Here is a 23509-nt window from a genome sequence, read left to right on the forward strand (position 1 = left end):
TAAGGAGAGAATAGGGCCACTTAAAGATCAACAATGTCACCCATGTGCAGAAACACGGGAGATGGGCGATACACTAAACGAGCATTTCCCGTCAGTATCTACCATGGAGAAGCTAGGGAAATTGTAGAAATAATCAGTGGTATGTTGAAAAGTGTCCATTTTACTGAAGGGGAGGTGTTGGATGTCTTAAAATGCATAAAGGTGGTTACATTCTCAGGACTTTATGGGAATCTAGGGAAGTGATCACTGGGCCTGTTGCTGAGACATTTGTACCATCGATAGCCACAGCTGAGGTGCCAGAAGACTGGAGCGTGACTAATATGCTACCACTAATTAAGAAAGGTAAGGAAAAGCAAGGGAGCTATAGATCAGTCAGCTTGATGTCAGTGATGGGTATGTTGATGGAGGGGATTCTGAGGGTCAGGATTTATATGCATTTGGAAAGGTAAGGACTGATTAGGGATAGTCAACATAGCTTTATGTCTGGGCAATCAAGTCTCACTAACTTAATTGAGTTTTATTGAATAAATGTCAAGGAGATTGATGAAGGCAAGGTGGTGAATGTTGGCTATATGGACTTCAGCTTGACATTTGACAAGGTTCGGCATGGTAAACTGGTTAGTAAGGTTAGGTCACAGGGGTTCCAGGGGAGGCTTGCAAATTGGATAAAAAATTAGCTTGAAGATACGAGACAGAGGGTGGTGATGGAGGCTTGTTTTTTTGGACTGGAGGCCTGTGACCAGTGTTGTGCCATAAGGATTGGTGTTGGATCCACCGCTTTTCGCTGTTTATTTAAATGATTTGGAGGTGAATATGGAAGGTCTGTTTAGTAAATGTGCTGATGCCACCAAAATTGGTGGTGTATTGGACAGTGAAGAAGTTTATCTCAGAGTACAATGGGACCACAAACAGATGGACCAATGAGTGGCAGATGGAGTATAATTTAGATACATGTGAGGTGTTGCAATTTGGTAAGGCAAATCAAGGTAGGGCATATACAGTTAATGGTAAGGCCCTTGGGTGTGTTGCCAAACAAAGTGACAAAATAGAGGTAGCTGGGGCAGGTCTGGCAACATCTATGAAGAAAAATCAGAGTTAGTGTTTCAGGTCTAGTGGAGGGTCATTGGACTCGAAATTCTAACTCTGATTTTTATTCACAGATGCTGCCAGACCTGCTGAGCTTTTCCAGCAACTTCTGTTTTTGTTCCTTATTTGCAGCATCCACAGTTCTACTTTTTTTTAAAGAGACCTTGAGGTGCAGGTTCATAGTTCTTAGAAAGTGGACTTGCAGGTAGATGAGGTGGTGAGGATGACGTTTGGTACACCCGCTTTCATTGGCCAGTGCATTGAATATAGGAGTTGGGAGGTCATTTTGTTGTGAGGAAGGGTCACTGTACCCAAAATCTGATTTTTCTTCACAGATGCTACCAAATCTGCTGAGCTTTTCCAGCAACTTCTGTTTTTGTTCCTGATTTGCGCATCACAGTGCTTTTGGCTTTTATTTAGTACAGGACATTGGTTAGGCCACTTTTGGAATGTTGTATTCACATCTGGTCTCCTTTCAATAGGTAAGATGCTGGTAAACTTGAAATGGTTCAGAAAAGACTTACAAGGATGTTGCCAGGATTGGAGGGTTTGAGGTATATAGTTAGAGACTGAATAAGCTGGGGCTATTTCCCTGGAGCATCTGAGGCCTAGGTGAGAACTTAGGGAAGTTTATAAAATCATGAGAGGCATGGATAGGGTGAATAGCTAAAGTTTTTTTCCCAAGTTAGTGAAGTCCAAAACTTGAGGGCATTGGTTTAAGGTGAGAGGGGTAAGATTTAAAAGGGACCTGAGGAACAACCTTTTCATGCAAAAGGTGGGTGCATGTATAGAATGAGCTGCCAGAGGAAGTGGTGGAGACTGGTATAATTACGTCATTTAAAAGACATCTGGCTGGGTACATAAATAGGAAGGGTTTGGGGGATCTGTGCTAAATGCTGGCAAATGGGATTGGATCAGTTTAGGATATCTGATCAGCATCCAGGTTGGACGAAGGATCTGTTTCCACGCTGTGTAACTCTATAACTCTATATTGACCCTGTTTAGTGTTCCCAAATAGTCATAACTTACTGACACTCACTGTTACAGTTCACATCTACCAACAACCAGCTCAGCAAGATTTTACACATTCACAAGCGCTGAGATGGGGGTATGGTTGGGGAATTGGAATTTGTCAAAAGGAAGGTATAAAACAGAAGGACTTAAATTCACTAGCACCAACTTTCAGGGTGGATCTGATTGCCAGAAAAGGCAGCCTCAAGGGTCCATCTCAGTTCTTCCCTTCATCACATCAACAAGCTGCAAGGGCCAGTTAGACTTGTCAGTCCAAAGCTCATAAATTTTGACTCCTGAGCGCTGGAGAATGAAGGAGGAAACTGATTGGGAGAAAAGCAATGAACTTTGTCCAGTAATATTACAGGAAGCTGAGAACTCATTGAGGTAACTGAGAAATGTGCCAAATGTTGTCTTCAGTGACCCTCACTAGGCCTTTCAGGACTTCAGCTAGGCTTTTGACAAGGTTCTGCATGGTAGACTGGTTAGTAAGGATATGTCACAGGGGCTCCAGAGGGAGCTCGCAAATTGAATACAGAATAGGCTACAAAAAAGGGCTACTGCACATAGTGCTGTAGACCGGGGAAAATTAGTCACAGCTCATGTTGCATGTGTTCTGACTGGCGTTAATGGATTTAGGAAACAGTTCCTCAAGTAAGCATAAAACCTTAATTTGAATATTGAAATGAAAACTGATTATTTCAGGTGACCACCTCAGTGGCCCAGAGTAAGGGTCCAAAGAATTTAGTGGTGGCCAATTGAGCATAAGCATAATCTTGCTAAATTTATCTTTCCTGTGTCCATTTTACAGCCATAAAGCAGACAGACTAATGCTGCATTTCTGATTCGATATTTCCATGTATTTTCCTTGAATGGAGATTATGTGCCTTTTGAAGAATGTGTTGGTTTAGGTCATGGGTTGGTAATGTTAAATTGCCCATAGTGTCCAGGATGTGCAGGCTAGATGGGAATACAGGGTTACCAGGATAGGGTTGATGTGGTGAGTTTGGGTCAGAAGTTCCTCGGAGAGTCAGTGTGGACATGATGGGCTGAATGGCCTGATTCCACACTATAAGGATTCTATGATTTCTATAAAAAAATCTGATGTGCTTTTCCCCTTAATCTGGGACACTGAAAAAAGGCTTGCATTTATTCAATATATTTCACAACTTAGGATGAGCTAATAGCGTTTAGGCCCACTAAGTGTTTTGATGCAATATGGGGAATGTTACATTTTGCAGACACTTTGATGCAATATGGGAAATGTTACAGTTTGCTCACAACAAGGTCCAACTCGGAGATAACGGCATGATGATCTGTTTTAGTTCCGTTGGTTAAATGATAAACATTATTCAAAACTCCTCTGTTCTTCTTTCTTAACATTATATGATCCTTTTCTTGTTGTAATGCCAGTTGAGCAGTTTAACACTAAAGCCATTACATGGCCTTTCCCTTAGTACAGTACTGAACTGTCAGTGTAGGTTTAGTCAAATCTCTGGGAACAGTTCTAAAACCACAAAATAAAAACCAAAAGAACTGCAGAACTATGGGGTCATTGGAAGCGAAATATTTACTCTGATTTCTTTTCATAGATGCTGTCAGACCTACTGAGCTTTTCCATCAACTTCTGTTTTCATTTCTTAAAACCACAAACTGATTCATAACTGAGCATCACCATGAATGCAATCTGAACCCTTTGATTAAATAAACAAGAATCATCCATTGCACTGAAAGGTAGTGGCATACTGGTAATCCAAGGCCTTGATTTTGTCCAAATCCCGACAGCAGCTGGGAAAATTTATGTCCAATTTATAAAGCCGTCGCTATAATGTTAATGATCGAACTATCATCAATTATTGTAAAGCCAAGTGGTCATTCAAGGTCATTTGGGAAGGACATCTGCCATCTTTGCCTAGTTTGGATTACATGTGACTCCAGGTCCATGGCAATGTAGTTGATTCTTAACTTCCCTCTGAAATGGCCCTAGCCAACCACTTAGCTCAGGGGTTTTTATTGATGGGCAAATAAGTTCATGAATAGGAAGAGTTTGGAGGGATATGGGTCAAGTGCAGACAGGTTGGGCTGGTTTAGTTTGGGAACATGATTGGTGTGGACTGGTTGAACCGAAGGATCTGTTTCCATGCTGAATGAATCTATGACCCTAAATGTTGGCCTTGCTCACATCCCACTAAAAAATTAATTTTAAATAAACACAGGAGGCCATTCAGTTCATTACGCCTGATCTTTGACAAATCCACCCAAAAACTAAACTATCTTGTACTTTCTCCATTATCCTGCTCTATCACCCTCTCCATTTCTGGCCTGGAAGTAACTAGAGAACTTTCTTCCACTCTCATTATAAACAAAGCTTTCTTGATCATAACCGCTCGTTGTGCAAAAAAAAAATTCATCTCCTCATTGGGTCTTTTCTCATCAATTACCTGTTATTATAAACTGTGTCTTCTAGTTGCTGACCCAATAGGAATAGTGTGTGCTTATTTGTGTCTTCATTGCCCCAATTTAATGTCCATGCCCTGACTAAATTCCCCACTTTATTTTGTCACTGAATGACATAATACACTCATCAAAAGATCGCTAACATTCCTTGAGTTAGAAACTTGAAATGATACTTCTTCTCCCACCATTAACCAGGATCTGCCTTGGTGGATCATCACTGGGTTTTGTACCTGAACATAGTAGATCACAGCTCCTACCAACGAACATGGCAAACTCCTTTAAATTATCTGCAGGTGCTGGAATCTGTACTGAAAAATTTAAAAAAGCTGGAAAAAGCTGCAGTTCAGGCAGCATCCATGGAGAGAGAGGGTCAGCTAATGTTTCAAGTCTAGATGTCTCTTCATCGGAGCTCCACAGACGCTGCCTGACCTATTGTGATTTCCAGCATCTTTTTTGTTATTTTCAGTACAGATTCCAGCATCTGCAGTAATTCGCTCCTACTATGTGCTTAATTGAGTGCCACATTTTTTTAAGGAATGCCCACCCTGAAGAAGTTTTGATCTTCCCTCCTTCAAACTGCCTGGCTTACTAAAGCTGATATCAGCAGCTAATATATCGAAGTCATTGCTGGAAAAATGCAGAATATCGACCACATCCTCTCCTCTTACTGACCCTGTCAACATAGCAACTATAGTAAAACAAATAGAAGCATTGACAGATGCTGTTACTGAGTGGAATGGAGACCTCGGTCAGAGCAAACATCTCATACCCTCCCAGTCAGTGAAAACCACATGGAGATGTGACAATTTGAGGCACGTTTCTTTTTCAGGAAAAACGCGGTTTTCTCTGTATTCTTCTGATGCACATTTGCCTGTGTTTTTCATTATTAGTTATTGAACTGTTCTTACAGTAAAATTCCAGGAAAAAAACCAGCTATGCTTCGTCAAACAGCGCAGTTGAAGCCAAGTTCCAGCCAGTAGAAACGATATGTGTCATTTGGACGCGCAGTCCGCATTGACTGGGTTTGCTTTCTGTTCAAAAGATACCTCAACGAAATCCAATGGTAGTTCTAAAACAAAAATAAATTCCAAGACTCGTTCCAACTAAACAGTGAGTTTATTTCAGGAGTGGGTAGGAGGGTTTAAGTGGTTCGAGTGTATTTTTTGAACGGGGGAGTTTGGGCGTTCCCTATTTAACGGTGTGTTATCCGCATTGCAATACGGTGACAGTGCAATGTGGGGGTGGGGGGCGAAGTCTGGCGAAATGGTAATACACTACAGTAATGGCGCAGTTTCCTGCTTTCTCCGATGCTTCCAATATATCAGGGATATTCGCTGCAATAATGGAAGGTTGTGTGTTATAATCGGCCTTCGAGGGCATCGATTTCAAAGGTTTAAGTCAATATCTCTTATTTTGCATTCTTAAAATGATCTGGCAACGGAAACCAGAGGAGATTCGAACTCTGCAAAGATGCACATCCTGAGTCTCTACAGTCAAGTCACCAGTACAGAGCACCTGACAGTGCCGCCAGGTCACAGTTAAGGAGTTATCGTTACGTTCACCTCTTTCATGCGGATATTCGCTATGATTTAAGTATGTGTCGTTCCCCTTATCACTCTTTTCCAAATCCAACTGTAGTCCACTCCCTATTTCAAGAATGAACCTGCATTTTTAATGTTAATATTTTAAATTTGTTTGAATTTGTTCTGTCAACACATCAAAACGCGGGATCCCCGTTAAACTCTGACTTCCCGTTAAACTCTGACTCCCGGTTAAACCCTGGGTCCGCGTGAAACCCTGTCTCCCGTTAAGCACTGGCTCACCAGCATCACTCAGGGATTTCTAAGCATACGGTGCTTTTCAGTAACTGCCAGAGGTTTCCTTTTCCTAGAGTCCAGCCACAGAGTTCCAGATCGCCCTTGCGAATTTGATATTCGCACCCACAAAGGGCTAATCCGTGAGTGACAGAATCTGGGAGAGGAATAACCCGAGGTAGACATAATATTACGTCTTCACCCAGCCCTGTAACTGAAGGGTGAACTGACCCAGACAATATCAGGAGCAGCGTGAAAAGTGCTGCAAAAGTCAATACGGTACATTGATCAATGTGAATCCAACTTGAGGAAAGAGTTGCGAATATTTTAGAAGGTGGAACGTTTCCCCGTGAACTGGTGATGTGGATTTTTTTTTATCTTGTTTGACTTTTAAAACATATTAATTTTATTTTAATGGATGGACATCTGATAATCGACGAAAGTATGTCTGATTATAAATGGAAGCTGCTGTCTGTCGGTTTCCGACCGTTTGTGCTGGAGTGCCACTGGTTTTGTTTCGCTTCAGAGTGTCTGAGTCCGAAACCGCTCCAAAGAGGCGCTGCGGTCTGCCCGGGTACCGGTTGCGCCAGTACTTGCGGTGTTGTGTCATAACTGTTTTGTGGTCTACTGTGAGGCTAATGATTGACAGTAGCGATTTTAGCATCAGCCTCAGCAGTGAAGCTGGAGGCAATAGGCACACTAATAGTCATGGAATTTTCTAAATACACAGTGACCACATTGAAAGCTATAAAATCCTGGGACTATGTTATGGAAAAGAACAGCCACTGGTTGGGAAATTGGGCAATAATGGGGAAAGATGTGCGTGTTTGCTAAAAGTTTTGCAACGTCAAGCACTGTTTGCACAAAAGTTGAAGCGTAACATTGAAAGAGCAAATTTAAAATAGGCTGTTTCTGAGTGTTTTCAATGGCGTCCGTTTTAAACAAATATAACGTTTGTTTCAAATCTCCTATACGCCCGAGATTAACGCCCATCTGCTTCATTATGTGGTCAGCAGTGTGGGAGATGCACTGTCGGAAAATGCTCCAACACACAGCACCGACTGAGTAACAAGCTGGCCCCACACTCAAGGCTTAATTCCCAATATGCCTTGCTGAATAGTTGTCTCATGAAATCCCACAATGAAATTAAAACAAAACTCTCACCTAATTTCCCATATGTTCAAGAACACTTGCAAGCAGGCCATTCATAGAATGATTAAATTGTTATTGCGCTGAAGGAAGCCATTCGGCCTGTCGTATCTGTTACTGGCTTTCCCAATGACGGTTACATCTAGTGCCATTTTCCTGCCTGCCCTTGTAACGCCGCAGATTGTTCCGTTTCAAATACCCATGGACTTTTCTGTCCCCTTGATGCTGCTTGACCTGCTGCGTTCCTGCAGCTCTACAAAGTATTCGTCATGTGGAGGTGCCGGTGTTGGAGTGGTGTGGACAAGGCCGGAAATCACACGCCACCAGGAGATTCCAGAGATAGTGGGAACTGCAGATGCTGGAGTATCCAAGATAATAAAATGTGAGGCTGGATGAACACAGCAGGCCAAGCAGCATCTCAGGAGCACAAAAGCTGACGTTTCGGGCCTAGACCCTTCATCAGAGAGGGGGATGGGGAGAGGGAACTGGAATAAATAGGGAGAGAGGGGGAGGCGGACCGAAGATGGAGAGTAAAGAAGATAGGTGGAGAGAGTATAGGTGGGGAGGTAGGGAGGGGATAGGTCAGTCCAGGGAAGACGGACAGGTCAAGGAGGTGGGATGAGGTTAGTAGGTAGATGGGGGTGCGGCTTGTGGTGGGAGGAAGGGATGGGTGAGAGGAAGAACAGGTTAGGGAGGCAGAGACAGGTTGGACTGGTTTTGGGATGCAGTGGGTGGAGGGGAAGAGCTGGGCTGGTTTTGGGATGTGGTGGGGGAAGGGGAGATTTTGAAACTGGTAAAGTCCACATTGAGACCATTAGGCTGCAGGGTTTCCGGGCGTTTGAAACTGGTGAAGTCCCCTCGTTCTCACACACCACTCCACCAACCTCCGGATACAACGCATCATCCTCCGACACTTCCGCCATCTACAATCCGACCCCACCACCCAAGACATTTTTCCATCCCCACCCCTGTCTGCTTTCCGGAGAGACCACTCTCTCCGTGACTCCCTTGTTCGCTCCACACTGCCCTCCAACCCCACCACACCCGGCACCTTCCCCTGCAACCGCAGGAAATGCTACACTTGCCCCCACACCTCCTCCCTCACCCCTATCCCAGGCCCCAAGATGACATTCCACATTAAGCAGAGGTTCACCTGCACATCTGCCAATGTGGTATACTGCATCCACTGTACCCGGTGTGGCTTCCTCTACATTGGGGAAACCAAGCGGAGGCTTGGGGACCGCTTTGCAGAACACCTCCGCTCAGTTCGCAACAAACAACTGCACCTCCCAGTCGCAAACCATTTCCACTCCCCCTCCCATTCTTTAGATGACATGTCCATCATGGGCCTCCTGCAGTGCCACAATGATGCCACCCGAAGGTTGCAGGAACAGCAACTCATATTCCGCCTGGGAACCCTGCAGCCTAATGGTATCAATGTGGACTTCACCAGTTTCAAAATCTCCCCTTCCCCCACCGCATCCCTAAACCAGCCCAGTTCGTCCCGTCCCCCCACTGCACCACACAACCAGCCCAGCTCTTCCCCTCCACCCACTGCATCCCAAAACCAGTCCAACCTGTCTCTGCCTCCCTAACCGGTTCTTCCTCTCACCCATCCCTTCCTCCCACCCCAAGCCGCACCCCCATCTACCTACTAACCTCATCCCACCTCCTTGACCTGTCCGTCTTCCCTGGACTGACCTATCCCCTCCCTACCTCCCCACCTATACTCTCCTCTCCACCTATCTTCTTTTCTCTCCATCTTCGGTCTGCCTCCCCCTCTCTCCCTATTTATTCCAGTTCCCTCTCCCCATCCCCCTCTCTGATGAAGGGTCTAGGCCCGAAACGTCAGCTTTTGTGCTCCTGAGATGCTGCTTGGCCTGCTGTGTTCATTCAGCCTCACATTTTATTAACCAGGAGATTCCAACCGATTTATATTAAAAAAGCAAAAGCTTTCCGAGCGTAGCCCCTTGGTCAGGTGAAGCAAGAAAGAAACACACAGAACACAGAACTTATAAGTAAAAGATCAAAGGGTCACACAACTGATGAGGATGTATTAAACAGACCTAAGATGCTGTTAAATCCTTAATCAGTTAGAAGGTGTTTTTGGTTCAAAAAAAGCTTTTGTTTTCAAACAAACCTGTTGGAGCCTAACCTGATAATGTGTGCTTTCTGAGGAGGGGTCACCGGACCCAAAATGTTAACTCTGTTTTTTTCCTCCACAGATGCTACCAGACCTACTGAGCTTTTCCAGCAACTTTGTTTTTGTTCCTGATTCACATCATCAGTAGTTCTTCCAGTTTTTATGTGTGTTTTCTGACCCTGTCCACGCTGTATTGACCCAGGATTATAAACACATTTTCATTATTTGTTTCGTCCCTGCCTCTCACGATGTTGAACAACACATCAGGCCTCCCTTCAGGCTTCCCTTCAATAAAATGTTCCTAACTGTTCCAGTCTGTGCCAATGCTCCGATTAGTGTTCCGTTGGTGGTGTGATGAGTCAGCTAGATGTCAGTAGGCAGGGAATTGCACTAAGCCTCGGTATGTTAGAGCTCTTGACCAGGCCTCTTGCCTCTCCTGTCTATGCAGCGACCTATTGGGGTGTGCGTGGATCTATGGGTTTGCAGTTAAGGTTGGAATGAGAGGACTGAATTTAGCCCCTGGAATGTTCTCAGTATGATCACTTAGCCTCTAATTCTCCAGGTTACTTCTTAGTATACAAATATGGCCAAGACATTAAAGGTGTTCCAGCAAGGGTCAACAACTCATGAGGGTTCAGGCAAAATAATGTCAGAGAGCTGTACAACTCAGAAACAGACACTACAGTCCAACTCATCCACACCGACCACATATCCTAAAGTAATCTAATCCCATTTGCCAGCCTCTGCTCTATATCCCTTTAAATCTTTCCAATTCATTTACTCATCCAGATGCATTTTAAATATTGTAACTGTACCAGTCTCTACCTCTTCCTCTGGCAGCTCATTCCATACACATAGCACCCTCTGTGTGAAAAAGCTGCCCCTTAGGTCCTTTTTATATTTTTCCCCTCCCACCTTAAACCTATATCCTTTAGTCTTGGACTTCCCTACCCTGGAGAAAAGACCTTGACAATTCACTCTATCTATTCCCTTCATGGTTTCATGAACCTCTCAGCCTCTGAAGTTCCAGGGACAATACCCCAGTCTATTCAGCCTCTCCTTGCAGCTCAAACCCTCCAACCCCGGCAACATCCATGTAAATCTTTTCTAAACCCATTCAAGTTTCATAACATCCTTCCTACAGCAGAGAGACCAGACTTGAATGCAGTGTCCCAAAAATGGTCTCATCAATGTTCTGTACAGCTGCAACATGATCTCACAACTCCTATACTCAGTGCAGTGACCAATAAAGGCAAGTGCTCCAAATGCCTTCTTCACTGTCCTGTCCACCTGCGGCTCCACTTTAGACAGAACAGGATGTCATTCACACTAAAGAACTTTCATTAAAAATAAATTGCAAAAAAATGAACAACTCTACCCTTCACTAGAAGTTTTCTGTATAATAAATATTGAGAAGTATCTGACGTTCCAGGCAGTATCTCTGGAAAGAGAGAAACGTGAACTCTATGTCCCACAAATGACCTTTATCCTGATGAGTATTTTCAGCATTTTCTGTTTTTATTCCAGATTTTCAACATGGACAGTATTTATTGTTTTATGAATGCTGTGAGATTGCTAGCAAAATCCATTTGCTCTCTTTAACCAATCACATGAGAGAGAACACAGTTTGGAATGGTTCTAGTGCCAGCCCACTACAAGATGGACTGTGAACAGAAGGCAAGGACATGGGGACTATTTATTCTATTACTCCCCCGGGCAGGGGGAGTTAGGTTGTATCTGACTGATGGAAGATGTTAACAATGCCATTGTGCTTAATGGTTTTATTTGACAACAAGGGACTTCCCTTCCTCACAGTGGCCAGTGTCAGAGTGTATGTGCAGTATTTCAGGAACAATCTAAATCACCATGAGGAAGTTGGGGCCTGGTTGGGGTACAGTGGTGGAGATCACCAGCATCGTCATTAAAAATCTCTCTCTTTCAGTCAATTAAGTAGCATGTAATCAAGAGTATGCATGTCAGATGTGAGCTGTGAAACAACAAAGGTAGTTTATTCTGACAGCAGTGAGTGTCTCTGTGGTGGTTAACAGGCTAGTGCAAGCTGACTGTGCAGACAGTAAGTTTGCATCAAACTGATTGCATACTGTATGTTCAAGAGCAGTATTAATTTACTTATGACCTGGCTATTGAATCCTGCCCAAGAGCCGTGGTAACAACTGTCAGAAATACCTTTCTAGCATCAATACAGGTATGGGAGCTGCAAGCTGGCCACTTTGCATTTCTGCTGAGAAAAGTTAATTGCACATATAGAAGTTTATAAAATCATGAGGATAGGTGTCTTTTCCCTTGAATGAGGGATTTCAAGACTACAGGGACACATTTTAGAGGAGAGAGAGTCGGCCATCAACAGCAGCAGAATTGTACTCCAGCACAATCTGTAACTTCATGGCCCAGCATATCCCCCACTCAACCATTACCATCAAGCCAGGGGATCAACCCCGGTTCAATGGAGAGAGCAGCAGGGCATGCTAGGAGCAGCACCAGGCATACCTGAAGGTGAGGTATCAACCTGGTGAAGTCACCAGACAGGACTACTTGCACACCAAACAGAAAAAGCAAGTGATAGACAGAACTAACTGATCTCATAACCAACAGATCAGATCTAAGCTCTGCACGCCTGCCACATCCAGTCACGAATGGTGGTGGACAATTAAATAACTCACTGGAAGGGGAGACTCCACAAATATCCCCATTCTCAATGATAGAAGAGCCCAGCATATCAGTGCAAAAGACAAAGCTGAAGCATTTGCAGCAATCTTCAGCCAGAAGCGTCGAATGGATATCCATCCCGGCCTCCTCCAGTGGTCCCAAACATTATAGATACCCAAGTATGTCCTGTACATAAAAAGCAGGACAAATCCAACCCAGCCAATTACCGCCCCATCAGTCTACTGTCAATCATCAGTAAAGTTATGGAAGGTGTCAGTGACAGTGCTATCAAGCAGCACCTGCTCAGCAATAACCTGCTCAGTGACACACACTTTGGGTTTCACTAGGGCCACTCAGCTCCTGATCTCATTACAGCCTTGGTGCAAATATGGACAAAAAGAGCTCATTTCCAGAGGGGAGGTGAGAGCGACAGCCCATGACATCAAGGCTGCATCCAACCAAGTGCGGCATGAAGGAATCCTAGCAAAACTGGAATTAATGGGTATCAGGGTTCAAACTCTCCCATGGTCGGAGTCATATCTGACTCAAAGAAAGATGGCTGTGGTTGTTGGAAGTCAATCATTTCAGCTCCAGGGCATCTCTGCAGGAGTTCCTCAGGTTAGTATCCTTGGCCCAATCATCTTCAGCTGCTTCATCGAAGACCTTCCTCCATTATAAGCTCAGAAGTGGGAATGTTCGCTGATGACTGCACAATGTTCAGCACCATTTCTGACTCTTCAGATACTGAAGCAGTCCACGTTCAAATGCAACAAGATCTGAACAATATCCAGACTTGAGCTGACAAGTGGCAAGTGACATTCACTCCACACAAATGCCAGGCTCTAACCATCACCAATAAGAGACAATCTAACCACCGCCACTTGACATTCAATGATAGCATCACCACTGAATCCCCCACTATCATCATCCTGGGGGTTGTCATTGCCCAGAAAGTCAACTGGACTCACCACATAAACACAGTGGCTGCAAAAGCATTGACAGAAGCTAGGAATACTGCAGCAAGTACCTGATTCCTCAAAGCCTGTCCACCAGCTATAAGGCACAGTTCAGGATTGTAATGGAATACTCCCCTCTTGCCTGAATGAGTACAGCCCCAACAACACTCAAGAAGCTTGACACCATCCATGAAAAAGCAGCCTACTTGATTGGCCCTCCATCCATAAGCATCCATTCCTTCCACCACTGACGCTCTGTTGCAGCAGTGTGTACTATCTACAAGACACAGTGAAGAAATTCACCAAATCCTCACACAGTTACTTGTGAGTTACTTTCCAAACACATGACCCCTTCCACCTGGAAGGACAGTACAGCAGATATATGGGAACACCACCACCTCCAAGTTCCCCACCAAACCACTGACCATCCTGACTTGGAAATGTATCACCGTTCCTTCACTGTCCCGGCATTGCAATCCTGGAATTCTCTCCCTAACAGCATTGTGGGTCGACTGACAGCTGCTGGGCTGCAGCTGTTCAAGAAGGCAGCTCCTTACCAACTTCTCAAGGGCAACTAGGGATGGGCAATAAATGTTCACCAGCCAGCAATGGCCACGTCCCACAAATGAATAGAAAAAAAAACAACCTGGCAAGTAATCTTTTTTTCACAAAGTGTGGTTCACCTGTGGAAACACTTCCTGAAGGAGTGGTGGATGTGTTTACAAGACACATGGATAGACACATGAATAGGAAAGGTTTGGAATGATATGGGCCAGGAGCAGCGCTAGTTTAGTTTGGGATTATGTTTGGCATGGACTGGTTGGACCAAAGGCTCTGTTTCCATGCTGTATGGCTCTATCATTTTATATCTGATTTCTAATCAAATGTACATTAGATAATGAAGTTTGCTCGAAAGACATGGCAACACGAAGTAGTTATTTGAGATATCTGTGTTATGTAAGGAAAGGGATGAACATTATCAATATGATGATGTATGGATAAATGCTCTGTTTGCCGTAATGGAGGTCCCAGAGACAACCCTGAAATCTCTGTGCACAGTTAGCTGTCCCGAGGTCAGACAGCAATGGTAACTTTTCCAAAGAGTGTCTCTTCTCTCAAACTAGCAGAAGGCAAATCAGCCTGGATTTACAGTCTGTCTGGGACCTGCTTATTATGGGTGTGAAAATCAGGCTGATGTAGGATTAAGATGATGTAGGCTGAGCTACTGAAGAAAAACATATCTTTTGAATGGTATACCCATGCATGAAGTCAGGCTTGTCTTTAGAGAGAAAATAGTAGAGGGAGTACTATGAATGCATTTTTGAGATTGTGGTGATTTTATAAATGTTCATTTGAAACTTCACAGTCCATTTACCTTGTGACTACACCCACCTTGGTGTTTCATCAATCTGACCTCACAGATTGACACTTGCATTGCTCTGTAGTAGGCTTAGCATTACCGTACGGTTGTAATGTTAAACTGCTAATTTGATTTGATTTTTTTTCAAGTACAGAAAGTGCTGGGGAAACTCACCAGGTCTGGCAGCATCCGTGTGGAGAGAACTACCTACTAACTTATCTGTCCTGTTAAAGCCAATGCCCTAAAAGGAAAAAGTCAAGTAATTGTAGCTAGCTATGTACTTTGAGGCCATTGGAGGTCGAGTACAGTTTTATGTTTCAAACTCTGATCATTAATTCTATTTTTATAACCTTGCTTTGATAACAATATGGGACCGTCTTAAGTTTGATATCTGGTGTGTTTGACGTTTCCGAGAATGGCTACGTAGCAGGCCACCTGTACAATCTCCCTGGCCTTGCTCATGGCCCATGCCATACAATGCTGGAATAGCGAGTTAATAACTGAAGTCAAATCAGGTACAAAAAAGAGAAATGAAGCGAGGGAGAAATTAGATTAAGAGAGGAAATGGGACAGGGAACGACAAAAAGAACATTTTAATAGTTTCTGAAAGCGAAGTATCGCTCGCAAAGGTGAAACATTGTAGACTAGTTGAACCAAAGGACCTGATTCCATGCTTTATGACTCTAAGACTGTATCATCTACCTGCTTTGTGAGTTTCCCATTTGGAAGGCTACGTCTATGCCAGGGCCATCAACCTGCCTGTTATGGGGGCCCTTACTCCAGGAAAAAGCAGACCTAACTTTCGAAGGGGGATTTCATTCATATTTATGGGCAGATTGAATGATTTCTTGCTGCGCATGGGAACACTTCTATTTGTGTAGGCTAACGAGACATCCAGCAATCTGTGACCATTCGCAACTCAAATGTTCTCTCTTCCTCACCACATATTGCCAGTTTGATTTACCTCTCGCACTGGCGGAGAGCCATGAGCGGGCTCTTACTTCCCCATGAAACTCAGGGCTTCTTTTTTAAAAAAATAACAGTGCCATCCTGAGGAGAAAGTAAGAATAGCAAACCGACAATTTAAACCGTTACCGATTGATTTTAATCGATTCGTAACGTTGCTATCTCAGAGATGCCAAGTATATAAAATATTTTGTGTGTAGTTGCTGATATTCGCTCCTCCCCGTATGAGTTCTCGATAATACTGTATCTAGCTCTGTTCTTTTCTTTATCAATGCTGACCTTCACGTTGTAGTTTAGGAACAAATCACTGCAAATGCTGGAATCTGCGCTGACAACAAAAATTGCTGGAGGTCGCAGCGGGTCAGGCAGCATCCATGGAGAGAGAGCAAGCTAACTTTCGAGTCTTCGACTCTTCACATTGTAGCTGACAGGCGATAACATTTGCTCGTCCAGAATGTAAAAGGAAATAGCTTTGACGGTTAAGATGCTGAACTGTAGAAGATGGAACCCCGTGCCAAACAAATTGGGAGGTCCATTTGCGCAACTCAGCTGCGATTTTTAAATGAAAATAATGCTAGTCTATTTAACATTTCCTGTATTTCATGTACACTGTGTCTTACGTCCCATGGTAAAGAAAGGCATATTGGATACATTCCTTAATTTTGAGAGCTACTTAATGAAAAACAAACGGCAGAGGTGTAATGCTAGGTGTATAGAAGACGCTGGTTAGGCCACAGATGGTGTGTTATGTACAGTTCCGTCATCACATCACTGCAAGGACATCATTATTTTGAAGAATGTACACGGGCGATTTACATGAATGTTGTCAGGGCTTGAAAACTGCAGCTATGATTGGAAAGACTGGATAGGTCCTTAGGATAGAGGAAGCAGAGTGATACGCAAGATGATTGAATAGAACCGATAGTGAAGACCTGTTTCCCCAAGCATAGCTGTCAGTCACCAAGGGTTGCAGATTTAACGTGGTTGGTAGAATTTTAAAGTGCCCATGAGGAAAGCCTTTGTACCTAGCGGAGGGTTGGTGTCTGGAATTTTCTGCCCTTTTTGTGGTTGAGAGGGAAACTCTCGCCTTATTTAAAATGAACCTGGATCTGTATTTGAAGCATTCCAACCTTCATGGTTACAGGCCAGGTGCTGGAATGTGGGATTACAGTTTTCAGCCAGTGTCGACGTGATGGGCTGAATGGCCACTTGTCTTTGGCTTAATTTCTTATATTCTCTGGTTCTATAATCTTCTATCGTAAACAGCAGTAATGTGATACTGCATAGTTAAGGTCTCCCTTTTCACGTATTTGTTTTTAGTTATTTTTACTCCTGCATAACATTTGAGCAATATATTTGAAACTATATACGCATTCTTGCAGTACTCAACTGTTAAGAACACCATGTAAACAAGGAAATGTTAAAAAGTTTATAATATAAATGGCAAAGTTTTGTTCAGAGTTCATTCATCAGAAAATTGAAAGGTTCTGATGAAGTCAAATACTGTCCAACTAAAGCTAAAACCCAATTATAATATGGCCAGAAATGTAAATTAGTTATTCTTGTATTCTATAAATATCATCTTTATTTATGGTACACTTTAATGGGATAGACTGGGACATGATTCAAGGTGCATATCAAGGTTATGCATTATTGGATTGCAAGTCACTGGATTTGGAGTGCTTCTGGTATGTGGCAAGTATTGTCATAATTATAGTGGAATAGCAGGAGCCAATTTGAGCAATTGTCACAGCAATGTTGCTTATGATCAGATAATATGCTTTACTGATGTTGGTTGATAATAAATATCATCCCTGCCACAGAATGGAGGTGTAGGATAAAAACAACAAGATTGCGTTGTCAGATATGGACTCTATTGGTCAACAAGAAGACTGTTGTCTGAGCCAATGGTTAACCTCCCATTTGACTGCACATGTAACTCATCAATATGTTGATTTAATCACTATCTGTGACATTTTATTACAATCTTGTCTCAAACATTAGGAGCAATCATTTTAAGTAGTTTCTTAAATATATTTTTAATTCTTTATTTTATGTAATATCAGCTTACAGTGTTGTAATGTGGATGTTTTATCATCCATTTCAGTCCCTGATATTTATAGTAGGCTTTAACTTTTGTATGACATTTGTAATAAAATTACTTTATTATTCCATCTGCTATGGTTCAACATTTTTAACGTGAATTTTTTTTTAAAAGCTGTAGTTTTCTCTTCCTCTTCGTTGCACTCATGCAAAATTCAAATGCTGGGATACTGACGCCCTGAGCCTATCTTGATTGTTTAATGTGTAAGTTGGAATGATGATAATGTAGGCCATTTGATTTCATGGAGCTTTACAGCATACCTCAGTCCTGAGAATGAGGATTGTTTAAATATGAACAATTGCTTTACTTATTTTCACTGGAATTCATCAAATCAGAAAGAATGTTTTATCAATCCCAATTATGTTAGCTGCTGCCTTATCATGCCTTAACTCACCATGTTTAGGAGCAGAGGGATGTAGATTTGAATTTGACATTTGTCTCACAGTGTGTTTCTGGCCAGAACTACCCCAGGTAACGGACCACATTGCACATCTCTCAGTATCATGGCAGAGGCCTGGAAGTGAATAATTCATTTTTTACCTCATTCTGAATGTGACACAAGGTGACAAATGAGGGCAAGACAGGAGTTTTTAAACCAAAGCAGCATTGTTTTGGGGGAAAATAGCATAACATCAATCAGCTGAAATACTGGCTTACATTTTGAAAAGCTTTACTACAAGGATAACATTCTAAACTTGTATCAGCAAAACAACATGAACGCTGCTTGCTTCTAAATATTTAGATTGTTTAGATCTTCACATGAAATACTCAAGAATTTTATAAGGATTAAGTCAAACTAGTCTGGTTTTTCATTCAAGGGCAACAAAGATAATCCAGGAAATTACAGGCCAGTGAGCTTTAGGTCAGTGGTAAGGAAATTATTAAAGAAGATTCTTAGGGAAAAGATTTACTCACAACTGGGACAAAATGGAATTATTAGCAACATGCATCATGGCTTTGTGCAGGGAAGGTTGTGTCTCACAAACATAATTGAGTTTTTGAGGAAGTGATGACAGTGATTGATGAGGGCATGATGTTGTCTGTATGGACTTTGGCAAGACTTTTGATACGGTCCCTCCTGGCATGATGGTGCAAAACATGAAATCACATGGGATCCATGGTGAGCTGTTAAGATGGATACAGAACTGGCTTAGTCATATAAGACAGTGAACAGTGGTGGAAGGGTGTTTTTCTGACTGGAGATCTGTAATCAGTTGTAAGATAACAAAGTGTGAAGCTGGATGAACACAGCAGGCCAAGCAGCATCTCAGGAGCACAAAAGCTGATGTTTTGGGCCTATACCCTTCATCAGAGGGTCACCTCTGATGAAGGGTCTAGGCCCAAAACATCAGCTTTTGTGCTCCTGAGATGCTGCTTGGCCTGCTGTGTTCATCCAGCTTCACACTTTGTTATCATGGATTCTCCAGCATCTGCAGTTCCCATTATCACTGTAATCAGTTGTGTTGACAGGGGCCAGGACTGGAAACTTTGCTGTTTGTAATATATGTAAATAATTTGGAGGAGAATGTAGGCGGCCTGATTAGTAAATTTGTGGATGATAGAAAAATTGGGGGAGCTGCAGACAGTGAGGAGGATTGCCAGACGACGCAGCAGGATAGATATAGGCTGGAGACTTGGGCAGAGAAATGGCAGATGGAGTTTAATCTGAATAAATGTGATACCTTTTGGAAGGTCTAATGCAGGAAAGAAGTATACAGTAAATGGCAGAACACTTAGAAGCATCAACATACGGATGGACTCAGGCATACAGGTCCACAGTTCAATTAAAGTAGCAACATAAGTGGATAAGGTGGTCAAGAAGGCATATAGCATACTTTCCTTCAACAGTCAGGGCATAGAGTATAAAAATGGGCAAGTCATCTTCCAGCTATATAAAACTTTAGTTAGGCTACATTTGGAATATTGTGCACTATTCTGGCTACTACTCCGTAAAAAAAAAGAGGCTTTGGAGATGGTACAGAAAAGGATGTTGTTGCACTTGGAGGGTATTAGTTATGAGGAGAGATTGGACAAACTTGCCTTGTTTTCGCTTGAATATCGAAGGATGAGGGGCAATCTGATAGAACTTAACAAAATAGAATGGCTAGTCTTTTTTCCAGGGGAGAAATGTTAATAACAAGGGAACATAGGTTTACAGTAAAAGGGGGTAATTTTAAATGAGGCAGGCTTTTTACACAGCTGGTGGCAAGTGTCTGGAATGGTCTGCCAGAGGAGGTGGTGGAGATGATAAATAGCAATGTTCAAGAGGCATCTTACCAAATATATGAATAGGCAGGGGCTAGAGGGACATGGACCACACAGAGGCTAAAGCTTTTTAGTTTAGAAAGGCAACATGTGTCAGCCCAGTCTCGATGGGCCAAAGGATTTGTTCCTGTGATGTACTGTTCTTTGTTCTAAATACACACCAAATATAAGTTGACTCAAATGACAAAGAAAGCGATAAAAACAGAAAATGCTGGAAGTGTTTATCAGTTCTGGCAGCATTTGTGGCGAGAAAAATAATGTTTGCAAATTTCAGGTCATGGTGTTTCATCAGAACGTCTGAAAGATCACAATCTGAAACTTTAACTCTGCAATTTTTTTCTCTCTCCAAGGATGCTACCAGGTGTTCCAAAGCATTTCTCGCATTACAATTACTATTTTAGGTTTTCAGCATCTGCAGTGCTTGTTTTATGACAAATAGATAAGTTGTAGCTACTATTTCAGTTCATACAAAATGTCATAAATATTTGCTACTACGGAAAAGGATCTTTCTAGCAGATTTGTGACAATAGTAGGAAGCAAGCACAGCCAAGTTATTAAATAAACAATGTCACTCCACCAGGCATTCTTAACATACGTGACCACTGTATGTACGGACAGTATAAATTCCAAGTGGAGTAGAACAACATCACTTCATCAAAGGCCTCACTGATGATAATGCCTAGCATGGTGACGAAATGTCTGAATGAAAACAATCCAGCTCAGCGAGCAAGTCAACAACCTCTCACACAACCTGAGCTACAAATCTTTGCTAAAACCTTATACATGGCCATTGTGTTAGGATGGAGAGAAAAAAAAATGCAAAGACCCCATTCCTAAACATGTTTAGTGTCTCTAAGCTGGAAGTAAGAGAGGTTGGACTTTGACCAAGGAGCAGGCAGCCAATCTTGCAACATTCAGGTTTACACACAGAAAATGATCACTTAATGGGATTTTAGTAAAGGTCACATTTATAAGATGATAAGCCAAAAGGAAAGAACACTTTAAATAATGGATGAAAAGAAACTGATTTGGAAAAGACTGAATTAGAAAGAAAATGAGTAAATAGTCTGTTGCATAGTCGTGCTCTTCCACATGATGATACCTCATGAAATATTTCCATCATGAAGCCAAATCTGATGATACTATATGTTCTAATTACCAGAGCTCCTGTGAGTCAGTAACTTTTGAATATTTACACTGCTTTGCCACATGAGTAAGTGCCCTCAATGGATCACATCTGGACATATTCAAGTACTTAGATATTGGGCCTCAAAGGACTGAGTTATGGAAAAGCAATGGAATATAAAATAGGGAAGCCCAGAATCCAGCAAAGTCACAACTTACAAATATTCCAACATTATGATAATTATAATGTGTATCCAGTTTTCACCCAAGATTATAAAAGAAATGTTACTATCACTATTGTGCTCACTCCCCACATTGGGTCCCAGCCCACCAAGATCTCAAATTTTAATTTTTTATCCTTCATGGTTGAATCCCCCTCGGGCCTCACCCTCCCTTTGGCTACCACCTCGTCCAGCTCCACAAACATCTGAGAACCCTGAATTCCTTCAAATCCGTGCTTCACGAGCATCGCTGGGTTCTTTCTTCCCACCACTGGCGCCAATGTAATCAGTCACCTCGATTCTAATTTTGGGTATTTCCTCTCTCAAACACAACTGTCTTCTGTTTTCCTTAATTTACTGCTGAAATCCGACTACTTTGACCAAGTATTGTGTCAACCATCCCAATTACATCAACTTTGGCTTTGTATCTTTCTTTTGGTTACTTGTCTTTTTTTGCACTTGAGGCACTTTACTGAATTGAAGACACTATATAAACGTAAATTTCAGTAAGAATGAAAGAAGGAAAATCGTTACTCAGCGCTTCTCCTTCAGTGGAACATGTACACTTTCCACTATCTGAAGTTCTAATTTATTTAATTCCTGATTAAATGATCCCCAACAGAACTATCAAACTTCTAGTACCTTGGAAGTAATTGAATTAAACTGCCAGAAAAATCAATCTACTTTACCTGTCCACATTACTTAGAACAGCCCAGTTGCTTTATAACGCGATTCAAAGCAGAATCGCCAATATCTAAACACTTCAAATCCACCACATCCAACCCCTCTAAAGAGTCAGCCAACAATGAGCTGCGACTTTGAGTAAATTCACATCACCGTGATTTTGCCAATGGAAATTTGTGTGAAAAAGTTCCTTAGCCTCGATTCACTCCATACTTTTCAATGCAGTCAAGGCAGACACATTTTAGTATCACCACATTTACAGTACAAATACGATAAAGAACCCACAGTAGGACCCAGAAACCTCCAAAACTAATCATTTAAAAAGTTGGATTAATAAAGGGATGCATGTCGAATTTGGAATTAAAAAAATTACAGGTGAGAGGGGATTGGTATCTTACAATTGCTGCGTCAGGGACTCCAAAAAAATCTGAACTGTGTTAAAAGTCCATGAAGCATTGCCCTTTTAAGCCGTTGGGGCATTCTTGCAACTGGTAGCAATCAGGCGAGCGGCTGCAATGGACAGGAAATCTAAAATTAGTTTTTACTACCTATAATAGAAGATTTACGGTATGGTTTAATTTGTCGTCTCCGGGCTAAACTGTAAGAGAGAACTAAACCAGCCGGTCATGGACGTGGGCTCCGGCGCTTCTCATAGACTCCTATCAGCCTCTACCCGTTCTCGGCCCAAAATCTTGACCGAAACATCCACAACAGCGGCATATTTAGCATTTTTATTCCTAATTTTCTTTCTTTTCACTCCTTTCCCTTCTTCATTTTGTACTTTTTACCTTATTCTAGGCAAAAAAGTAACTTTAACGCATATCAGACTCGATGTGTCACTTCTAACTTTGTTCATGAAGGGGGAAACGTGAAATTAATAAAGAGAAGGATCGTGCATTTGATGGTGTTACCTTGATGTGAATAACAGCGTTGTTAGGTGTGATTAAGACACGCGAAACAGATGATTTAAGGGCAGTAACTTGATAGAAGAAATGTAACTGAAATAAACGTTAACTGACTTTCACTCAATCCTTTCCCAAGACGCTGAATAATTAAGAGTTTTAAAGTGAAATTAGTCTTTTTTCAAAAAAAGTCGAAACATAATGCTACAAATTAAAACCCGCAAATTAAAAAGTAGATTCCGAGACAGCAGTCTTTCCTATTCCCACTAAGTTAGATAGGCATCTGGACAATATAACCGAGCAAACCTCGCTCCTGGCTTTGAGCTTTTAGAAATCCCAAGGAAACGTGATCCCCTAAACTAACCCAGAAATTACTTTTTAAGCACGTGTCAGATTAGTTCAGACAAGGGACGGGGGGATTTTACTATTAATGGGTCAGCGGGTAATGAGGGCAAGACAGTGTAAAAACATGGTTGGGGGCACTTCATTGATTGATTGAAGAGGATAGCTGAACAGAGACAACTGGGGAGAATATAACCGTAAAGGTGAGCGCTCATGAAGCGGGGGGGAATGAAAAAAGTCAGGGGAAGAGGCAATTT

General features: G+C 42.3%; 1 protein-coding gene across 3 annotated transcripts in view; it reads right to left on the reverse strand.

Annotated features, from left to right (window-relative positions):
• The window catches only part of erg (ETS transcription factor ERG), a 273819-nt gene that overhangs the window by 244758 nt on the left and 5552 nt on the right, over window positions 1-23509 (reverse strand). The gene's annotated exons all lie outside the window — the stretch shown is intronic.

This window comes from Stegostoma tigrinum, chromosome 12 (assembly GCF_030684315.1).
Source record: "Stegostoma tigrinum isolate sSteTig4 chromosome 12, sSteTig4.hap1, whole genome shotgun sequence".
In the NCBI taxonomy this organism is placed as follows: Eukaryota; Metazoa; Chordata; class Chondrichthyes; order Orectolobiformes; family Stegostomatidae; genus Stegostoma; species Stegostoma tigrinum.